This window comes from Plectrocnemia conspersa, unplaced genomic scaffold (genome assembly GCF_051122295.1).
Source record: "Plectrocnemia conspersa isolate PC_06_02 unplaced genomic scaffold, ASM5112229v1 ptg000001l, whole genome shotgun sequence".
NCBI lineage: Eukaryota > Metazoa > Arthropoda > Insecta > Trichoptera > Polycentropodidae > Plectrocnemia > Plectrocnemia conspersa.
The window spans coordinates 30,562,812-30,572,173 of record NW_028277165.1 but is presented as its reverse complement, the minus strand read 5'-3'; the positions used below and the strand labels follow the sequence as shown (position 1 = coordinate 30,572,173).

Here is a 9,362-nt window from a genome sequence, read left to right as displayed (position 1 = left end):
ATACTCGTGTACGAAAACCTGATTTTTACGTTGGCCAAATGGATCTTGCGGTAATAGAGAGTAAGGTAGAATTTTGCTTGTTTGTGGCCGGCTCGTGTATATTAGCGGTAAACAGTAATAAATATATATATATATATATATATATGCGTTTTCCGAGACAGGATATATAGACAAATATTTAGAATTCGTTTTTTTTTTCATATAAACATCTCTTCGAGCGAGTAAATAAAAGTTTATTGTGATGAGGAATGATACAATCGCACCAGACACGCCTACTGTTACACATGAGTAAATTTTTTAAGTTTCTCACATTAATTCGATCTTAACCGTTAAAATTAATGGAGAGTACATTAAATTAAATGATATGTTGCTGTATCTATTAACTATATAAAATAGAACTGATGACATGAAATAATTTAAAAAAAATTATTGTATATACAATAGCTAATAATATTTGAAACAAATTTGTTACACATAAAGATTGGATTTGCATATAAATAAATAAATTCAACGCGATCGAATTATTGAACTAATTTTATTATTATATTTGCGTCTTGAAAGAACAAATACAAAAACTTAACGCGAACTTGCGACGCACGCCTATTTTTGAGATAAGCGTTAATCGATAATAAAGAGTGAACCTTTCAATTATATTGCTTCGTTCAAATAATGAATTCTACAAATTTCGGTCATAGTAGATACCACTAAAAAACATACTATTCACAAATTTTTTTCGCAGGTGTAAAATCATATTTTTTTATTGAGAAGAAGCGTCATGTTTATTTATTTATTTATTTATTTATTTATTAAAATTATAACCATCGTGACCTGACAGGCAAACCTAATGCGTCACGATAGTCAAAAGTACTAACACATCATAATACATGTCGCATTTCAAATAAAAATAGAGGCGCATACCGTACCATGGATTTTGGAGCGGCACTAATCACTCAGATATATTGAGGGACAAACTTGTGTTACTCAAGTATACGAAAGTATTCGTATACTTGAGTAACACAAGTAGTTCTTAATTAAAAAATATTTTTTAAATAAACATATTTATGATTTTTTAAGTAAAACATTAAAACATCGAGTTTGAATCAAATAAAATTATGCTTTATTTCAGTGAAATAATATTGTTTTAGTAGAATTTAAACATGTCCCAAATTTAAGCTAGTAATATTTATAGACTATGGAAGACAGTTTAACAATTGAGCAACAAAAAAATAAAATAGATTTCCCAATTAGATAATGATCAATCACGTTAGAATGTGAGATTTTTCCGGCTTGTTCGAATCAAGGACTGCAGCTGGCTAGACCTGGGTATTTTATAAATACAACCCAAACCTCTTGGGTAGTTTTCCTGTTTGGCCCGATGTCTAGACTCTAGACCAGAAAAGTGTACGAGGTCGTCACAAACACACACACACAAAGCAAGGGCATTCCCATCCAGAATATCTACTAGATTCGTGGGCGAACACATATTAACACATATTATAAATAATGCACGTGGCCAACCTGCGGTCATCACTCACAATCAATTTAATACGACCGATGTGTTTCAGCTCAGATTATCAAAGTCAAAACGATACGAAAACATTTTATACATCAACCGTTAATTGCCAAAACGAATGACGAGATATATTTACGTATAAAATTGTGCGTAGAAAAAGTAGGAAGAGAATTGTGTCGTCGGATATCAAACTCACCCTAGTAAATTTTCAACAAGGTCGCCGAGATATTTATCTGTTCTAATAAAAATATATCTATCAATATAATATAATTATTATTAGAAATATACACAAATATTAAATTTTACCATATTCTTTATTATTATCTTGAACTTGCCCTAAACTTGTCAAACAGTCGTTCCATAATTCAGTTTAGTTTCCGCTTCTCTATTATTCAGCCGTAATTTATAGCCTAATATTAAATAAGCCAAGTTTCATAACAAAACTATCGCTATAGATATTTGATATAACACTAATTACACTGTTTATTTTCAGATTTTAATAATTAATGATTAAAATATAAATGATTTATTATCGAAAAGTTATGTACAAAAATATTAAAAGTTACATATGATCTCTTAAAGAAAAACGTAAAAGATTTATATATTGAATAAGTGCTTCACTCTATTGTTTACAATTTGGCTAACATGCAGTAAGCAGTGTTTATTATGGCAATATAAGCTTCTGTTAAATTGAACCTTTCAAGTTTTATGTTCAGTCCATTGCAGAGTACTATTTATTGTATATTTGCGTAGTAGATAATTTTATTTGAAATTGTTTTAAGTTGTAAACATGATTTTCAGTAGCGCAATTATATTATACAATAAATACACATACATATATGTTTATATGTATATAGATGAAAAATAGTATTTATTGGTATAAATTCTATATATTTTATTATTGCCATTTTAGCATACTTAATATTATACAACGCAGCTAAAAATTCTAACTACTCGAACGATAAAATATTTTAAAAGTTACAAAGGACCAAAAAATACGGTTTGAATATAGTAATATGTATATATGCGTAAACTTCACACATACATACATATTTCTCAGTGTTTTAAACTTGAAATGATAGATTTTATTTTAATCGTTCCTGCTGCAGAAAAGACTCATTAAGTTAATGTTTATGCGGTCTTTATTGTCAACAATGGGTTGCAGCAGCTACAACTCGGTATGCTCAAGAATTATATTTATATAAATACTTTATACAGACTTGACATTAAACATTGAAATTAAAAAAACTAAAAAATGATCAGCTATTGAGAAATTTAAACTAAATTTTTTTTTAAATTTCGGCCATTACAAAATGTTTCATTTTTATATTATTTAAAATGTTTCTCGGAATTTATCTTGACTAAAGCTGTATAATAATACACGTAAACAAAAGAAAAATATTTAATTATAATAATAAAAATAAAAATTGAATTTGCTTCGTTATGCGTTCTGTTGTTTCGACCAATGAAAAATAAGCATTCAAATATAAAACAAGATGGCCGACAGTACCGTGACAACAGTTTTAAATAATTATTATTTAATAACAAAATTTTGCTACGCGACAATAATTTTCATTAATTCGTCATTTGACTGAATATAATCGGATTGCAAATTAACTAAGTGTGTTATAACCATAAAATTTAAATATATACATAATGTGTTGAGGATTAGAAGAATACATTGATTAAACTAGATAAACAATCATAAAACAATCTTCGTAGTGAAATCTTCAAATTTTGAATTCCTGGCGACGGGTTCCGAGGCCAAAAAGTGAGTTTTTCCTTTTATAATTAATCGGATTGCAAATTAAATAAATGGAAGAATAAATTCGGTATTTTTTTTTTAATATTTGGATTGAAGACCTAAGGGAGAAATTTAAATAACTTAATTGCCATTATTTTTATTTAGTTCCACGTCTTTTTTCTATATCAAAATTTTATTTTAGTGTTTCAATAGTCTGTCAATACTAATTTACTTGAATTTATAATAAATAATTTTACAAACATACTAATTATACATATTTTAATGTTTACAATTTTGTTATTAGCTACATAACAATTTAATAAAAAATATAAATATAAAATAATATGTTTCTAGTTATAATTAAAGCGAAAAAATTAAAAAACATTTTAAGCAAAAAAAAAACAATAATTTTGATTTTAGTTACAACAGGGTAATACTTAGCACGCAAAAGTATTTATCGTTATATCACAAGACTGTAACAAAAAAGTCCGTAAATTAGCAACATCTATTTTATTTCCAAATATAATCAAAGATTCGACATGAATTTTTAAAAATATCGCTATAAAAATTCATGATATAAAAGTGATTCAGTGAAATCTCAGTATAGCGAAGCTCACGGGACCGAATAAAAAATTCGTTACACTGAAAATTCGTTATATCTTGCACAATTCTGTGCTCGTTACAGCTTTCATTTAGAATTGAAATGTCATATTTACCTACATGAAATCAAATTAACATATGATATATCAATGCTTCCATCACCCTTTTAATTATTCTTCGCTGTAAAGTATTTCATTCTTTCCCCGTCCCTCACGACTCCACCCAGATTAATGGCGTCGCTGATGCTTTAACGGCTCTGTCCACGTCTGGACAAATGATTTCTAGCCGAGTTGACCCTTGGGCCATCACCAGCGCTTGGCCACAGCTAATTGCACCCCGATCGCCGGTGTAAGCGAGCGCCATCTCTTCGCCGTGTTCCTTTTTCGAGTCTTGGTTCCGTTCCAAGTGATGACAAGGTCGCCGCTCCCGGCTGACCGGGCCTAAATTGGCATTTTCAGGACAAGTAAGAAAGTATCAAAATATAGTAAAAAACTTACGCGACGTAATTTCTGCACGCTGGGATACGAATCTCTTGAAGAGCGTCGACATGTATACCTAAGAATAACTTGTTTTCAAGGTGTTATTAAGAATTTCACACAAACTAGAGATACTAAAAAGACTTCCTTTTTAAGTGCCTTTACTCTTTTCATATTTGCAAAAGTGAGGAGTAAATATTTTTTATTACTTCTCAAGCGATATAAAATATTCATTATTTAATAAAATAATTTATTCTGTGTAGTTGGTATCGAAATTGCATTTGAATATTTAAAAAATCTGTTCGCATCTCGTGCTAGCGATGCTAACAAATCTCTAAATGGGTTTTGTGAAGTAAAATAATAGACGGAGAATTTTGCATCTTAAAAATTGTGTGCTATGAAGAAATAAAATATTGTATTGAAATTAAAAGAACCGGGTACCCGTTAAAAATAACAAGGTACTCGGTTATTTTTAAAATGTGCAGGTACTCAGGTATCTTGTTCTGGTTCAACCCGGGTCAGAAGCCCTAGATACTTTACCATCGCCTAAGAAATGAGTGGACGCGCACGAAAACTGTGTTGTTGGTCCACTAAAGCTTGCCGATAGTGATTAATAATATATATAAAGAAACAGTACTTTATCAAAGCATTTTATTTGAATCGTGACAAAAATGTTGTTGTATATTATATTGAACGCGTTGATTCTGATATAGTAAAACTGTAAAGAACATTCCTAAAATTTACCCCTTTTCGCTAGCAATTCGCGTTGATCTATATAATTTATGAGTTCACGAATGCGGAATTCCATAATATGTTACATTTATCGCTGACAAATCATAAAATGGCTTCCTCGTGGGCAGCGGTGTCCAACATTACGTTCGGAATTACACCGCGCCAAGCCGAAATGTCCCATCTAACTGCCGATTGTGCAATGGCGCACGTTGCGCGAATTTTAATTAACATTTTTCTAATTGCGTGCGGGCACCTAGGACGTGGGGCGAATTTTAAAACACAATTTTCGATGCACGCCCATCATTTAAAAATACCTGCCCGGGATCCATTAAAGAGCAATTAAACCAGATATACTGTCGACTGTAAAACGGTCAATTTGAGTATTGCACTTTAGAAAATGGAGCGTGAAATTGTTTTTAAATGTGTTTATTTCGTCTATACAAAAATATGGCGTGTTTAATGCGTCCATAAAATAGATAATGCGTTGAATTTACCCAATATAAATAATGTTATATCAGCTATTTTTACTGAGAATTTAATATGCTTAAATAAATATATAAGCTTTCCAAATCGACAAATAATAGTTGTACTTTTTTTGACAGAAATATAAATTGTTTTATTATATTTGTATGATTGAATATTTTAATTAGAATAAATTATAATTTAAAATCAAGTTATATTAAGGGTTTCTATGTTAGAATCTCGCAATTAAGTTCCACCATATAAGGGGGAGTCTCTGATGGGGAGAACCGGCCACGCACAATGACCCGGCAAGCCAAGGGTTAAGTATCACTGGAGTCAAACCAAGAAAAAATCATTACGTTGTCCAGCATGGTTCATAACCTTTATCCTTGGCGATTGGTGAAAAGAAAGAAAGCACCCAGAAAGGTATAAATCAACGATTAATATATTTTTAAAAGGTCTCTCTGAAAATCTGTTTTATAGTGTTTCCGAGAGACTTTTTTCGTCGCATCTTTTAAAATTGCGAATATACCATCATTAATACTATCAATAATCTATGCATGACACGTGATAGGCACTCACTAAATTGTAATAATGTTAAATTGTCGACGAAGCCAACAATGGAAGCAAATAACGGTGTGTTCGATATTGATTTAATGGGAAATTTAATGCCTACAATAAAATTAATAACAGCTTTTATGAGGCAATTTAAGGTTTAAATATAAATTTCAAGCAATTATATATGGGAATAATATTTTATTACACACGTTTACCGAGAATATTAGTGGTATCAATTAATAACCTTTGAGCGAATATCGATATTAAAATTACATGTTTCATACTAAAATAGAACTATACACGAGGTGGAACGTTAGATTTTTTTAAAAACATTTCTACTATGTACAAAACAAATACTCTTTTATTATTACAATTAATGTAAATATAATAACTTATTGATGTCAGTCGCAAAGATTATCAGAGATTATTTTTTTACATAATATAGAATATTCTTTATATATATTTTCAAACCACCATAATTTAATTTATAATAAATGTTTTTATATTATTGAGTAATTGTCTTGCTTTGCGCATTCAGCATAACCCATAGGCTGTATAATAACATATAATATATAAAATAAGCAAGTCTTGAGTCCGAGAGTATTCGCTATGGTCCTCGGTGATCGTCACTTGGTGATGAATGATTTTGTGTGTCGTCGGTGATTCTCTCCAGTACTTACCGTTTATTGTGTGCTTAGCATCGCCTGCTTACCAATGATTTACAAATTCTTATAGGATAATTTTTAGGCTAAAGTTGGGTTTTATGTTTAAGTGTTCTGCTAATTTATAATTCATTGTTAAAATCTCTACTTTATTATTAACCAAAAACTATTTTTCTCGAATATATTTGTTTTTCTTATTGGGAGCGATTTAATAGAGAATAATTTTAAAAGGTACGTGCATTTAAATAAATTATTTATTGTATAAAACGAATTATTTGTGCATTTATGTAAAGTAAATTTTCGGATTTTTACTTTGGTAAAGGATTCCTTGCAGAGAGTTATTCGAAAGGTGTTTACTTCTGACAAACAATTCACTTTATGGAACAATTATTATACCTGCACTACACTCTCTGGAAGTTGTCCGAACCGAAGTTACAACTGAAGTCGGGGAGACCTACTACTTCGAGTAAGCGACCACACTGCCGCAAATTTCATATACCGTCCGGACGGCGGCTTCTGTTACGTACAGCTGGCATATTTGCGCGCGATCGAAAAATATGCCAAATAATCGCAATTTTTAAATTAACGTTTTAATAAAATTACGCTACTGATAATTATAAAAGTTTGTGTGGGCACTCACCAATACAATATCAGTGAAAACTTTTCGGTCGTAAATATTCAATTTACGCAAAATCTTTGTCGGCTTTTGCAAAATGCCATAAGGCATAAAAATGATAGTTCAGAATACGAACACCACATCTGTGACTATCCTAAATTTATTCAATTCTAAATAAAAATTCGTTATGGTGCGACATTTATATAAACCGATCTAGGAAAATACATAAAGATATTCGAAACGATTTTTTTTAACAAAATCAAGTATACCACTATTTATTTTTAAATTATTTAATTTTATATGAAAAAAATATAATAACGATATCTGTTAGAATAATATACTATCAAAAATATAATTAATCCCTTTTGGTGCCCTAAAATATTCAAATATGTCAGTAAGAATCTGTTGAAGTCCCGATAAGCATGTGGTATTATAACTTGACAACGTGACCACGATGCAGCGCTCGACATGCGTGTTAACCATAGGACGCCTACGCGCATACTGAAATTGAAGCGAGTGACTCGTTCTATCTCAGTTTGGAAAATACCATATCATTATCTCTCTCACTCTCGTCACTTAACACGCTTGAGAGCGAAATGGGAAGTATCTTACCGCTCGCGCTCAAAAGAGCAGCTCCGACTTCGGTCCTTTTGCCGACAATGTTCGGAAGCGCTCGAAGCTGGCTAAGTCGACTGAATTACCCCCACTGTACCTCCCGTTCTCAGTAACCTCGGACAACTTCCAAGAGATTTTAGAGCGGACAGAACCGAACTCGTCCGAAGTAACCCACTATATTCTCCGTCCTTGGCCAACCTTTGCCAACTTCCAGAGAGTGTAGTGCAGGCATTAGAGTCCAATAATCTTGAAACAAAGTTAGAAAAAACCATAAGATTAGTGACAGTGGATCAAGATTGATGGAGACCATGTTGCTGCTTGAAAAGCATACACCTGAAATGATTAAAAATATATGTATGCAATATAATTTCAAATAATTTTTCCGGTGTTGAATTTATGACTTACCTATTATTATTACAAATATATATGAAATATTTTTTTCTTCTCCTTTTAGTTATAGCTGAAAACATAATTGTATTTTGCAAGCTCGTTAAGAAGCTGGATGGCTCGTCTCAGAAAAGCGTACTCGAGCGCTGGTGTCCTGGCCGCGACTGACTAGAATGAGGGACGCAATCACAACACCACTACTCATTATTTTCAAAAATGGCGTCATTGTGTACACGCTACCTCCCGAATACATTTAACTGTATCCCAAAGCTAACACTAAGATTCAAATGTTGTCTATAGTCAAGATTTGCTTTCAATATGTTCATATTGCCTTGTTGAGTAACAGTTTATGATTTTAGGATAAGCTATTAAATTTTACGAAATCATCAGTAGCTTTTTGCTCAGATATGTGTTGTATCTCCTCCTTGATAAAGATGTGTAAATGCAAAAAATAGATAGCCTATTTGATTATGACAATTAGTGTGGGAAACTTGTTGCTTTATCATAATTATTAAATAATCGTTAACATTTGACTCTTCTTTGTTCCAGCTGTCATTCAATAGATAATAAATGTTTATAATTTGTGACGTACATACAAATATGACGTATTGATATCGCGAAACCACTAGTGACTCACTTGGTATATATAATACGAATTGCATTACTAGAGATAAAATTGCAGCGAGATGAGGAAAATAGTTCACACCACGTATCTCATCATTACACACAACACGTGGCGGTCAAATCCGGTCAGTTTAATTCAGTAATGTTGGGTAGTATATCGTTTACATAAAATGTATGATAAAAAGGAGCGTACGTACGTCATGAGTTACCTTCAACCGAGCGAAACAACACACGTCACAATGGCAAAGGAAACGAGTTTTGAAGAAATTCTATTTCTAAAAAAAACACATGTGTTGAGAAAAGAATAAAGAAATGTGGGAAGAAAGTTCAATGAAATGATTGAATTAATAAAATATTTAATATTTATTACCTA

The 9,362-nt window shown here is 31.3% G+C and overlaps 1 long non-coding RNA gene across 1 annotated transcript in view; it reads right to left on the bottom strand.

The window, feature by feature from the left end:
• Nucleotides 1-7,637: 7,637 nt before the first annotated feature.
• Nucleotides 7,638-9,362, bottom strand: part of LOC148239579 (uncharacterized) — a 3,833-nt gene continuing 2,108 nt past the window's right edge. The window contains exons 2-5 of the long non-coding RNA XR_015810591.1: nucleotides 9,187-9,264; nucleotides 8,384-8,533; nucleotides 7,976-8,311; nucleotides 7,638-7,893 (exon numbers count right to left, since the gene is read on the bottom strand). This is a non-coding gene — a long non-coding RNA (uncharacterized LOC148239579). The remainder of the gene's footprint in view (nucleotides 7,894-7,975; nucleotides 8,312-8,383; nucleotides 8,534-9,186; nucleotides 9,265-9,362) is intronic.